We start from the raw sequence: 15,281 nt of genomic DNA, 5'->3' as shown, positions 1-15,281 counted from the left end.
TTGAGTTTTGTTCCACATTGTTCTCCCTCTCTATCCAGGATCTCCTACATAGATTCCCCTCTGAGTGGTTAACAGTGGTAGCCAGGCACCATCTAATTCTTCTGGTCTCATAGTCATATAGGCTGTGGATTGCATGGTGTTCCAGTCACTAGGACTAATTGCTTCCATGAACCTTTGGTTTTCTTCATTCTTCTCTGCTCTGGATGAGGAGAGACCCATCCTTGCATCTAGATGGATGCTTGTAAGCTTTTAAGATACCAGTCACTACTTGCCAAAGTAGGAGGTGGAACAATGTTTGTGTAGTATGTTATGCCAATTGAGTTTGATGTCCCCTGTGACTATGGTTCCGAGTTCACCAGTTCAACTACTCAGTCCCTCTGGGTTGCTGGCTGTAACCAGCAACTTGTCCCTTGTCAGCTCTACTATACAGCTAGGAATTCTTACAGATCATACAAATATGCTTCTAGGACCATTGTCTGCTATACATGGTCTTAGGTACACTCCCTGCTTCATAGATATACCTGATAGTTGAGCCTGCCCATCCACCTATCCACCCATGTAATGGTGTTTGCCTTCACTGACAATGCAGTACTGTATGTGCAGAAGGGTTTATCTTTGTTGTCTGTACCTCCCATGTACTTCTCTATGTCTTCCTCTTCCTCAATTCCACCATGTTGGTTACCCACATTTGGTACATTGCCTTTCTCTTCACCCACATAAATACTTATCCCTACCAATCTAACAGTGTTCCCTCCCCTCTCCTCCCATGCTTGGTAACCAACAAAGAAAATTTCCTTCCATAGATAAAACTTTCCTTGACTTTTACAATAACGGACTAATACAATATTTGTCCTTCTGTGATTGACTTATTTCACTCAGCATAATGTCCTGTTTGCAAGAGGAATATTTTCAGTCTCTCTCCATTGAGAATAACGTTGGCTGTTGGTTTTGCATAGATGCCCTTTATTTGTTGAGGAATGTTTTGATCAGGAATGGGTGTTGGATTTTATCAAATGCCTTTTCTGCATCAATTGATATGATCATGTTGTCCTTCTCCTTTGTTTTATTTATGTGGTGGATGATGTTGATTGTTTCTGTAATGTTGAACCATCCCTGCATACCTGATATGAACCCCACTTGGTCATAATGAATGACTTTCTTGATACATTGTTGCAGTCTATTGACTAGGATTTTGTTGAAGATTTTTGCATCTATATTCATGAGGGATATTGGTCTGTATTTTCCTTTTGAGTGATGTCTTTGCTGGTTTTGGTATCGAGATTATACTTGCTTCATAAAGTGAGTTAGGGAGGATTGCATCCTTTTCTATATTTTGGAATAGTTTGAATAGGATTGGTGTTAGCTCTTCTCTGAATGTTTGGTAAAATTCTCAGGTGAAACCATCTGGGTGAGGACTTTTTTTATTTGGTAATTTTTTGATGACCTGTTTAATTTCTTCATTTCTTATGGATCTGTTCAACTTTTCCACATTAGTCTGTGTTAGTTTAGGTAAGTGGTGTATTTCTAGAAATCTGTCCATTTCTTCCAGATTTTCAAACTTTTGGAGTACAGATCTTCATAGTGTTCTGATATTATCCTTTTTATTTCAGATGATTCTGTTGTGATGCCACCCATTTCATTTCTTATTCATGCTATTTGGATTCTCTCCCTCTTTCCTTTGTCAAATTTCCAGTGGTTTGTCAATTTTATTGATATTTTCAAATAGCAACTTCTGGTCTTGTTAATTTTTTCTATTAACCTTCTATATTCTGTTTCACTGATTTTTGCTCATATCTTTATTATTTTATTTCTTCTGGTGACTGTAGGTTTTTCTTGTTGTTCTTTGTCTACTTGTTGGAGATGCTGGTACAAAGTGCTGATTTTGGCTCTTTCTTCTTTTTTGATGTGTGCATTTATTGCTATTAATTGGCCTCTGATCACTGCTTTTGTTGTGTCCCAACAATTTTGGTATGTTGTGTTTGCATTCTCATTTGATTCAAGGGATTTTTCAATTTCACTTTTTATTTCTTCTCTTACCCAGTCTTTCTCAAGGAGGGTGTTGTTCAGTTTCTTTGTGTTTACTCTTTTCTATTGATCTTCCTATTGTTTATTTTTAATTTGATAGCATTGTGATCTGAGAAGATTGTTTGCCATATTTCAAAGTTTTTAAATTTATGAAGGCTTGCTTTATGGCCTAACATATGGTCTATCATAAAAAATGTTCTGTGTGCACTGGAAAAGAGTGCATATTGTGCTTTTGTTGGGTGAAGTGCTCTGTAGATGTCTATGAGGTCAAACTGTTGGATTGTATTGTTTAGCTCTTGTGCATCTTTGTTGAGTTTCTTTCCAGTTGTTATATCTTTCATTGAACGTGTTGTATTAAATCTGCCACTATGACTGTGGAGTCATCTATTTGCCTTTTTAACTCTTTTATAGTCTGAATTATGTGTTTTGGGGCTCTTTCATTGGGTCCATATATATTTATTATGGTTATATCTTCTTGTTCAATTGATCATTTAATCATTATTTAATGTCATTCTTTGTCCTGCATGGGTTTTTTTTTCCTTAAAGTCTATTTCATCAGAAATTAATATTGTCACTCCTGCTCTTTTTGGTGGCCATTTGCTTGATATATCTTTTTCCAACCTTTGATTTTTAGTCTTTTTTTTTTTTTTTTGTCTTTGTCTCTAAGGTGTGTCTCTTGTAGACTGCATATTGATGGGTTTTGTTTTCTTATCCAATCTGCAACTCTCCATCTCTTGAATGGTGCATTTAATCTTTTAACATTCAGTATAATTATTGACAAGTATGAATTGGTTGCTGTCATTTTGTTAGGTGTTTTTTCATGGTGTCCCTGGTTTCTTTGCTCCATATTATTTTCTGTGTTGAACTCCTTATGTTTATGAATAGTGCTATCATTTCCTTTGTTGCTGTTGTTTCAGGATTTCTTAATATTTGTACTTGTCCTCTTTTTTATTGTGATGTGAAAGTTGATCATTTTTCTTTGAGGTTAGGCTGTGATTTATAATTTTCTCCCCAAGTTTAGAACTCCATTCTATCTTGCAACACTCCTGACTTCCTCATCATTTAAGAGTTCTGTAACTACACAGTATTTTCTCTCTTTTTGGTTTGTAGTTGTCCTTATTTGCCAATTGTTGTCTCCATCTCCCTGTTTACAATCTTGTAAGCTTATTTTACTTTGAATATGTCCTTAGCTGTGGCTTTTGGGTTATGTTATCTTGTGTATTAATGGTCGGTTGTTTGTTATTTTTGGTTCTCTGTACCAATGACTCCTTTTTTATCTTTTGTGAGGTTTGTCTGGTTTTAACAAATTCCCTTAGTTTCTGCTTATCTGGAAATTTCCTAATTCACTATCATATTTGAGGGACAATTTTGCCGGGTATATAATTCTTAGTTGAAATTTTTTTCTCTTTTGAGGTTTTATATATACCATACCATTGTCTTCTGGCTTGCATGGTTTCTGCTGAGAAATCAGAGCTTATTCTTACTGGTTGTCCTTTATAAGTAACTTTTTGTTTTTCCCATGCTGCTTTAAGGATTCTGTCTTTGTCTTTGATTTTGATGAGTTTGATGATGATATGTCTTTTGATGATGATGGTGATTTTCTTTTGGGGTCTATCCTGTTTGGGGTTAGTTGGACTTCCTGAATGGATATATTCTTATCTTTCATCATATCAGGGAAAGTCTCTTCCAACAAATCTTCGACAATTTTATCAGTGGTTTTATTATTTTCTTCCTGTTCTGGAATTCCAGTGACACTTAGGTTATTCCTTTTGATGGTATCCCACGTGAACTTTAGGCTTTCTTCATTTTGTTTTGATAATTTTTCTGATTGATCCCTTTCCAAAGAAGTATTTAGGTATTTGTGTTTAATCTCATTAATTCTGTCTTCCATTGCATCAATTCTACTCCTTTGCCCTTTCAAAGTCTTATCTAATTGTAACAATTTGGTATTAATCTGGATTTCTATCTACAGATTTTTAATCATTTCTAATTTTTCATTTATTTTGCCTTTTTTTGTTCTTGTTATTTTCTTCCAAAATTCTTCTAGGGTTTTGTCTGTGTTTTCCTTTGACTGTCTCTCAATCCTCTGAAGATAGCTAAATATAATTCTTTTGAATTTTTTATCAGAGATTTCCATAGCTGCTTCTTCATCAAGGATGTGTTCTGGGCCTGTACCCTGCTCCCTGGTTTCTACCACTTTTTCTTATGTCTTTGTGTGGATTCTAATGATCTGTTGTCTCTGGGTCATCATGGCATTGTTTTATTTAGACCTCTGTTAACTGTTTGTGAATAGCAGCCATGGGTGAGTCAGGCTGTTCTTGATGGTTATTTGTCATTGGCTCATTGGTGGAGAAGGAAGTGGTGGTTTTCACTCAGTAAGTGAAGCTGCAATAGGTATGGGTGTAGTTATGTCATGTGGGGACTGTTGTTGTCTTCCATTCGGTTCAATTAAAATAACAATTGAATAACCATCAAAAAAGTAAAAACAAATGGACAAAACACACACTGTGTAATCATACAGGAATAATGACCAAATAAAGAAAAAAGGGGAAAAAGAAAACAATAGACACAATATCTGGGGAGAAGGCAATAAGAGCAAAAATGTAGGAATGAGAATACTGAAAAAAAAAATTGAGAAAACTGCAAAAAGAAAATCAAAGAATGGGTTTAACTATGAGGAAGGAAAAAAAAAAAAAAAAAAGAAGAAACCAGGAACAAGCAAAAGAAAAAAAGTTGAAAACTAAGACCTGGAAAGGGAAGAATAAAGAATAATAGTAAAAAGGACAAAAGTAATTATAATAATAGTAGTTTTAAAACAGACAAAAACAAACAAACTAAAAAACAGAAAAAAGAAGGAAAGAAAAAGTTGGAGCAGGGAGGGGCAGGACATCCAGGCTCCGTCTGAGCACACAGACTGGGTTGGAATTCCTGCTGGCCCAGAAGGTGTGTTGGAGTGAGGGAGGGCCATACCTCCATTCTTCAAGAGGTTGTTGAGTATAAGAGTAACAAGGGGAATATCACACCTTCCCATTTGTCCAGGTCCAGAACATCCTTGTGGTTCCTGGTGAGTGGAGCCTTTTCTTAAGTCCCTGGAATTTGGGAGAATGCAGTCCCTTTAAATATCCAAAGTAGTCAAACTGCTTGTAAACATTCAAAATTGCTGTGCCCTCCAGCTAGGTAAAAGTCCATAGCTCAGCCCACCTTCTTCTCTGATGCTTCCCCTTCTATTTACCAGCCACCAGAGCAGTCCTCTATGCTGTCCCTGGTTAGTAGGGCTCATTTTCAGGTTAATTCTTAGGTCCTACCACCACTCAGCAATATCCAAGCTGTCTGGGTCATCAGGATCGCTTCCACATCGCTGCTCCATGTCTCATTTTTTGTGTGTTTTAATGCAAGTTCTTCTGCTAGTTGGAGAAGTTCTATATCCTTCCCTTCAAGGCTGAGGCATCCAGGATTATTTTCTGTCTGTGTTAATTGGTTCTCCTTTTCATTGTTGAAGAGGGTCTATGCAGTCTTTCTGCCTATTCCAACATCTTTCCGGAACCTCTACTTATGTACTCTTTATTGAAGAAAACTTAACCCATAATATTGGTATAACTGAATTTTAAATGCATTCATGGAAATAAAAGGAAATTTTAGAACATGACAGATTTTTTAGTGTAGATGTACGGAAACTTAATGCTATTTTTGTAAATTTAAAATCAGACATTAGCTCAATTAATCACGGTAATATTTTTTAAAATAGATGTATGATAGTTCTATATCCAAGAATTAGAGTTAAAATTTTATTTTATTTCTTTTTAAATCAGATTTTGTTTTCTTGTAGAATAAATGCCAAGATTTTTAGAAGCAAAATGGTATGCATTAACTGAAGGGAATATTTAAAGATAAGATGGTTGATAAATTAGGACAATATAGTGGAAAACTAGGCGTATATGAATAGAATCTTTACCAAACTAAGTAGTAGGAACTCTTTCTATCAAATGAATGTAGTGCATTAATAAATGTATTATGAATAAATACAGGGTGAGAGGAATAAAAGCATTGGAAACATTCTGATGAAGAATTATTTATTTTTGCAATTAATAATCTGGAGATTGTTTTCAGATGTTTTGTTACTATTGCATTTTATTAACTCTTGTATCAGTCATGCAAGAGGTTGCTTGTTGTATATGTTCAATGATGGCAGGCACTGGAATAGAACGACTGAATTTTTTCCTGATGCTACCATTGTTAAACATGTGATCTCTTTTTGTTGAGTTTCCATACCTTAGAATAAGAATAGTAATTGTATCTACCTCAGAGAACTGTTGTGAACATTAAGTGGAATAAATAATGGATTGGAAGCTATTAACACAGTGCCCAGAACTAGATGGGTCCTCAATAATTATCTGTTATTGTTGTTGCCGATGTGGTTGTTACAAGGCATGCAATACAAAATAAAAAGAAGACTTTACATGGGTGAATTTATCTTAATGCCTAATTGATAAAAATTAATCCTTTCATTTATAAACCATTTTGTTTAGCACAATGTGTATTAAGTAGTACTAATGGAGTGTCAAGATGAATGCTACACTGTCTCTATTCTGGAAAACTGCCTAGTCTAGTGGAAGATGCAGGCATGTAAAATATATTATTATAATAAGATAAATTCTATAATAGCAATATGAACCAAATTCTACATATAGCAACAGAAGAGACTTCATATCAATTCAGATGACTTTGGCATTGGTTTGAGACCAAAATTTTATTTTTGCTTAGGTCTCAGAAGTAGATCATGAGATTTACAAATTGGGAATAGAAATGAAGAATCTAGGAGGATAATATTGTTGGTTAAGTATTGTTACGGTCAAAGCAAAAAGATATGAGAAGATCTTATACATTCAAAGTGAGCTCTGCTGGCGCAGTGTCTAAGGCATTTGACTGCTAATCAGAAGGATGGCAGTTCAAATCCATCAGCCACTACTTGGAAGGAAGGTTGGGTCATCTACTTCCATAATGATACTGCCTCAGAAACCAAAGGAGGGGTCGCTGTGAGTCAGATCTGACTCGACAGCAGTGAGTTTGGTTTTTGGTTTATACATTCAAAACAATGTCAATTGCCATGTTGTGGAGTGTGCAAGTGGAACAAGGTAGATGGAGAGGTAGTTGTGAATGCTATCATGAAGGTTGTTGGTGTGACATTCATCATATTCCCTCATTTATTGTTGTCAAAACAATGAACACTCCTCTTTATATACTGAATACACAGAATGATGATGTATAACTAATGATATTTGTCTAATTTAAAGGACTCAGGGTCAATTCTTTTCAGCGAACAGCAGAGTGGACATTGAATATAGAAGGATGAGAAACTCCTGTAGTATTTGACAGAATTCTACTATGCATCTCAAATTAATTAATTTTGTCACAACAATATTTGGCACTTTTAATAATCAATTAAGGACAACACATCACATATCGCTAAGCAACTGAGGCTTTCAACCATCTTTTTTTTTTTTTTTTTTTAATGTACTTTGACCTGGATAATTTAGCAATTACTCACCATAGTTTGAAAATCACTTACTATGGCAAAAGTAATTTGTTCAATGCATTTTTTTTTAATGTTTCTAAACATTCCAGTAGAGAAAAGAATCTCAGATAATATCTTCCTCTTTTCAGCAGCAAGATACAAGTAAACCAACACTCCTATGAACTAAGTAGCCAGAGACATTTTCATGGGAATTATTGGCACCCATTGTCTGATGTGTTCCTAGAACACTAGTCACATTTGATTTGCCCAAAGAATATTGATACTTAATCCTAATGATTAAATATATTTGAGTAAGGCTTTAGATTGTGCATTTCTAATAAGCTTTGCTATGATGTAGATTCTACTGGTCTCAAGACCATACTTAATAGGGCAAGGATTGAAAGAGCATATTGTCCAAAAGTTTTAATGGGGGTTTATTTCAGACATTGGGAGGATGTATATGTGTGGGTGGATGATTCTAAGTATACAGCATTCCATACACACTCTTATTGAGAATTAAATTCTTAAATGAAGAATGTTAGAGATATAAGTGTGTAATTCGTACTTAATGTGGTAGGAGAAAAAGTTTGAGAGTCCCAAGCAGAGCTTGTAAGCCTAAATTTTTGTGTTGGTTTCACAATGCACCAGAAGATCAAGGAGGCATTAATGAATCTAAATAATAATAATAATAAAATCTCTGTGATTACTTATATTTTTTAAAAAAATCATATGTTACATAAACAATTCTTTAAATTATATTTTTCTAAAGCTATCTTACTTATCACAAGATTATGTATTGCATTTTTCACAGGCTTTAGCTGTGTGTGGTAATGTCAGTTAAGAAATTTGGCTACTACGAACCAAAAGTTCAGAAGTTCAAATCTTCCAATCTCTCTGCAGGAGAATGATGAGGCAGTCTGTTTCTGTAAAGACTTACAGACTTTGAGCCCCTATGTGGCAGTTCTAGTCTGTCCTACAGTGTCTCTATGACTTAGAATTGACTTGATGGTAGTGGGTTTGGTTTGGTTTTTATAACATTGTAATAAGTGATCAGAGTTTGATTATTTCATTTTCCTTCACTGTCTTAATTGGCTACATGAACACCACTCAGTTCAGCTCAGCTTAACTTAGCTGTTTCAGCTAAGCTCAGCAATCCTTGACATATATGCTTAAGAAGAGTCAGTCGCGTATATGCATGTGTGTGTGTGTGTGCGTGTATATATATATATATATATATATATATATATATATATATATATACACATATATATACACACTTATATAGTCAGTCAAAACTTTTTAAAAATCTTACATATTGGTTTCTCAGTCATTTAAATGGTGTTTAAATCTATATCAATCATCTCTTTCCCTTGATATGATTTGCATGCCTCATCTTTAAGCAGACATGAATGACTTTTGAGGACAGGTTAGTATGTGGCCCCTCTTTCCTTTAATAGCAGAAAGATATCTAGTGAATTTCTCTCTCACTCTCTCTCTTTTTTTTTTTTTTTTTAAATTCAATGTATTGTACGTTCTTAGTAGATGCTGCTCTTTGAAAACAATACTGGTATTATTTTTGTAACTATGGGAAGATATCGATTCATCATTTAAGTAGTTCTCCTATTTTTGCTTCACTTAGGCTTTGAAGTAAAAATATCTACTTCAAAAGCTGGAAAAGCTGCAAAGGTCGATTAGTAGTACATGTGTATTGAATTCATAAAAGTTCAAACTGGCCTTGAGATGTCATTTTACAATTTTGAAAAGTTTGATCAGTCTTTTCTAATATACTCAATATGGGCTTATTAGTTTTACTTTAAGTTTTGAATTGCTTCCTAGCAATGCAATTGTACTAATGCCTTGTTTTTACTAAGACTCTTCCTTAGTAAAAGAAAGGTATTCAATATTTTAACTGAAACCACCATATGGACATCCACTAATTTCTATGCTTTAATGCATTTCCAGTATAAAAACTGTTATTGTGTACCCTATTGCATTTTTATTGTTATTGCATGTTTTCTGTCTTAGTTACCTCTCAGTGAGAAATGATTTAGGTAGAAAAGAAGTGTTGTAATACCAGTTGGAAATTCTTTAAGTTTTGCAGGTAAAATAGTGTATAGATGTTAAATTCAAAATTGGTGGTACTTACATAAATCTGACAAAAGAGATCTGTTCTAAGTGTGCACATCATAATTATTTAAAGTTCTGTACATTTGGCATTCGCTGCATGAACGCATGCCTTTCATAGTGTGAGTGTTTCCTGTGAGTGGTGCATGAGTACTTGTTGATAAAGCTTTGGCGGCACGTAAGCACTTAATAGAGCTTTGGGGTACAGTGACTATGAAGTGTTTTAATGAATCGTGAGACTTTTAAAGTAACGTTGATGCCAGGCTTTATATCTATAAAGTGATTTGCATTCTCATTTTCAGATAAGAGAACTTGAACTCTAGAGTGGTCATATGAACCTTGAATGACTACTTCAGAGAATGAATAGAGAGTAAAATAGATTTCCCAGGGTACCATTTATATAGAGGTGTTTCTGATATAATGGGATTGGATGGTGTAATGAATACCGAAGTATTTCTGTGTTCAGTGAAATTTTATCAAAAATATATCAGGTAATTCTGGATCAAAATAGATGCTTTCTGAGAGGTAGATGCTGCAAGGTAGCAGGACCTTTAGCCTGGACCTTTTTTTTATCTGATTGGGTAGGTGCTAGATGCAGAACATTTCTTTTTTATAATTATCTGTTTGTCTCACCACACTCTACTTTGAGTTCACTGAGGGAAGAGACAGTCTTTTATTAATTTTTGTATTGACAGGGCCACTTCATAATAGGTAACTGATAATTATTTCTTGAATACATCATTTGATGAAATTTGACAACTGTGGAAGGAATTTGCCTAAGATGAAAAAAAATCAATGGATTTCAATACTGAATAAGAAGCCCATGGTGATTTCTTAGGTAGGCATGAGGAAAATATTCAAAGTTTCCCTAAAATTTGAGAACAATCCATGCTCCCTATGAATTGATTTCTTTGTACCCATTGGAAATGGTCCTTTATAACAGATTAAAGGGTGAGTTAAATCTCCTTTTCATCAACATAAAGCAGGGTCTTAATTGACAACCTCACTACAGGTGGAAATGGTTATTTTTTTTTTTTCTTTTGTTGTCTAAGTGAATGTACCTTGTACATAATCATAGCTAGATGCAGGTGAGCACCAGTAGGTTTTTTGTTAACAAGTCACAGCCAACTACATGGAACTGCCAAATGATTCCCCCTTGATGAGAAATAGAAAATCCAGGAAAGAATTTTAGAGAGAATAAAGATGTACAACAATTAAATTCTCATCTTAATATACTTAACCACAAAGTGTCAAATACCCAGATTTTTGTTCAGTTGAATCAAGGTATAACTTGATTTTCCATAAAGTTCCTTAGATAACATATTTGAATTTTTTCTTAAGTTTTTGTTTCTAAAGTTAAGTGTGTGTATTTGTGCATATCTGTGTTCATGAACATGCATGTGTGTGTGAGACAGAGAGAGAAAGACAAAGAGAGAGAGTGCGGGGGAAACTTTAGGTTTGGTCTTAAGGGAAAAGTCAGCTGTTTAAGTTCTGAATTTAAAGGTTCAAAAGTTTGTGCAGTTTTCCCAGAGAAGGCTATGTTATAAAATTTTTGGTATAAACAACATGCATTTACACAGGATTTAGTTCTACAAAGAACCTGCTTTATAATGGGGGAATATACATTGTAGAGTCTGAGCATTTGTGCTAATAAGAGTTTAGCGCTTACTACCAGAAAGGAGCCCTGGTGACCCAATGGTTATGTGTTTGGCTGCTAACCAAAAGAAGGTTTGGCTGTTCAAACCTACCTAGTGGCTCCCTGGGAGACAGACCTGACAGTCTGCTTCCATGAAGATTACAGGCAAGAAAGCTCCAAGCGGGAAGTTCTACTCTGTTACATATGGTCAGAAATCTGCTTGATGGCACCTAAAGCCAACAATAACACATCAAAGACATATGCTTGGATGGAGACATCAGAATAAACACTCTTGATCTTAAGGAGAATGACTTATTACTACAGCAATTGCTTTCCATAAAGTATTTGGAAAAATAATAATATGGATTTTTTTTTGTTGTTGAGTTTAAAAATCTGAGTTTAGTGAAATGGCATTCTGAAAATTTGAAGAATCCATACCCTGATAAATAAATACATTTTTAACCTATTTTAGAATGAATCTTCTTAAAAAAGAGATTTTAAATAACATTAAATGTGAACACATATGTAGAATGAACAAAGATGGCATTATATAATTTTTTTTCAGTTGTGTTGTATTAAATGTGTTATTGCAACTGTGGTTACACCATTGCTTTTAGTTATTCCTATTTTATTTTATGAATCTTTTTATTATCAAGGTTAATATTTAATTATATAAAGGTTATATTATATCTTCATATGGCACCTGAAGAACCTCTTTAAAATCAGAAACAAGTTATATCCGAGGGCACTGGATTCCATCAAAGACGTAGAAATCCAGCTGTAGTAAATGCCATCTCTCTGAATTACTTCTTATGTTTTATCTTGGGGATCCATTTAATATTTGAGCTTTTAAATCGTTTCTCATTATTCATTACATAAATATTATTATACTTTGTATGAGGAGCTCTGGTGGCATAGTGTCTAAAGCATTTGACTGCTAACCAGAAGGCTGGTGGTTCAAACCCACCAGCCACTCCTGGAAAGGAAGGTTGGACAATCTACTTCCATAATGATACCACCTCAGAAACCCAAGGAGGGGTTGCTATGAGTTGGATCCGACTCAATAGCAATTAAATTTGTATGAACCACCTATATAATCAACCAACTAATTCTAGTCTTGCCAGGTGAAAGATGGGCTTCTAAAATATGCTTGTTTTTGATATGAAAATATATACATGTATACTATTGTTTGTATACAAATATTTACACACATAAGCTTTCAATAAAGGTTAAAATCCATAAAAATTATATTATTTTTGAGACTTCAGGAAACTGGCTATTAGTAATTTATATTAAGAAAAGTTGTATTTAAAAAATCTTAGATATGGTACAATGATTAGTATTCATCTTAGAGTTAAAAGGTACAAAAAATAAAAGTATATATATTTTGGAACAATTCACAGTTAAATATATATCTTCATATGATGATATGATGGAATATTACTTATGGAAGATAGATGTGACAAAATGTTAATTGAAAAATTAAAATTTACATATATATACATACTTACACACATACACACATACATTCATGTTTATATGCATATATATATATATGCACCTATCCAAGCACATTGAAATTTGTAATATTTGTGTGTAAGAAGAGGGAAGAGAATAGGTCAATATTAAAATAGCTGCCATCTATGGATGGTGAGATTACAGCACTGTCATTTTGTGTATGGCACATGATGGCTGCTGCCAAGATCCTAAATATTTAGTGGATTCACATTCAGGAAGAAGAATTATCTTTATATTGTCTCACTGTCCACATCTGCTCCACTTTTCTCTATAGAGTAAATTAAAAACAGATGTATAAGCAGGAACTCACTCTACAAACATTAAATATTTAACAAAAATTGGATGCCAAGTAATTTATATAGAAATTTGCAGTTTGCATGGCTTAACCACTCTTTATTTCTCAGCTACATTTTTTTTTCCTGTGTTTGCACAGGTCTTTAATTATACATATACAGCTTGATTTCCTTTGTATTAAACTTTTTCCTTAAATAACATACTAAAATTCTTTTAGTTTTCCTGAATATCGTAGATTTCTGTTTTTCCCATACAACAATACAAGATGTATTTTCAAGATCATAATATGCTCTTATTTAAAAGATAAAATATATAAAAACTATATTAAATTGCAATGTGAACATTGCTTTTATATTTACCAATCCCAGTTACGTAGGTCCAAATTTACTTCTTTTTGGTTAATGTTCTTATAAATATGCATATTCTTAGATGATGACCAATTCCACTCATATTTACATAGATAATTTCTTGTTCTATATGACTTAAAATCCACAAGTTATAAAAGTGTAAAAAAGTACAAATAAGATAAAGTTCAAAAGAGAACACAGATGTGTAGGTTTTAGGGACAAATGTATTTTCACAAGTAAGATGTAAATTTTGGCATCAAATGTCCTGATAAGAAAAGAAACAGCAATACATATTCTGAATACATGTTTATTTTTTCCAGAAAACATATTTATCAGGTAAACAAATATTTTTCATGAAATATATTTTGGAAGTGTAAATTTATGAATACAAATAACAGTAAATAATATTTTGAATAATTTCTTTAATAACATTTTTTGTGAATAGTAAACATAGAAACATATTTCATATAGCAATTTTTACAGATTTTACAATGAAATCTAATGTCATCATTATACCTGAAAACAATGGTTGTTAAATCTATCATTTAACCGGATTATATTTTTAAATTTAAGAGTAGCACAAACATGGTAAAAATTTCCAAACAATTCAAAATGATAGAGATATTATTTTAGTATATTTCCATAATATTCCTAACTCCCTTTTCAACAACATAGTTAACAGTTTTGTATATAACCGTTTTGTATACACTTTTAGAAACACAGTTTCTTTTTGCCACCTAATTAGAAGTATATTATGCATATTGTTTTTTTCTTTCTTCAGCTAAAGGCTATATCTGGAAATTGTTCCATAACAGTTTATTTGATAGAGTTTACTCTTTTATCAGCTGAATAGTATTATGATTGAACTCAGTCCAATTGTATATTTTTGTTTTTTACTATTACTATCTATTTTACAAAACTTCTCTTTAAACACATATTTTCATATTTATGTGAGATACTTGAAAGTTGATTTCTAGAATTTGAATTTTGAAGACTTACTATAATTTGTAATAAGCATCTTCCAGTATATATCTTTATTTTTTGCATTGCTTTTTATATGTTAAATCTATATTTATCCATATTATTTAAATTAAATCCAGGGAATTTCCTAATTTTTAGTGTCTTTTAGATCTGGAAGAGCTGAGAATTTCTTAAATCAATAAATCCTGTTTCATTTATATACAGTTCTTCCATATTTTTTTTTCACATTTTGCAATAATCTACAACAGGAAATAGAGTTCACGTTAATATTTTGTTTTGTTTTCCTTATAAATGTAGTACACAATTTTCCTAAGAGTTCTGCCACAATATAACAAGGATATCATTTCTTTCAGTTTTCAGATACATGTTTATCATTTCCTTCTGAGCCTGTACTAGCAGCATCTTAAATATCCATATTTCTATAACAGTTTACTTATGATGACTTAGGGATTCTCTGAACACAGAGAAATATAGAGAATACCTAAAAATAGAGAATATATCATATAATCTCTACAATATGATACAGGTGTTTTTTTCCATGGTCCTTACTTCTTTCTCATTGCAATAGCAGGATATTTTGTGATTACAATTTTACCAATATATATATTTTTAATATGCTTCAGGTTTTCTAAACACAATATAGATTTTCTCTACTGCACTCTTCACTTTCTCCTGCACTCTCACTAGAAGAGGGAGCTCTATACTTTCACTAGTGGTCTGTTCAGAGCAACCTACTTTATTATTGTTGTTATTTTTTTTTACTCATGTTCTCCATAACTCCTCCAAGCTCTAACTCAATATCCAACTCTAAACCCATTTACATATATATATATATATATATATA

This window comes from Orycteropus afer, unplaced genomic scaffold (genome assembly GCF_000298275.1).
Source record: "Orycteropus afer afer isolate SDZICR_OR568_19922 unplaced genomic scaffold, OryAfe1.0 scaffold00228, whole genome shotgun sequence".
In the NCBI taxonomy this organism is placed as follows: domain Eukaryota; kingdom Metazoa; phylum Chordata; class Mammalia; order Tubulidentata; family Orycteropodidae; genus Orycteropus; species Orycteropus afer.
The sequence above is the reverse complement of the archived record's forward strand: the minus strand, read 5'-3'. Positions refer to the sequence as shown.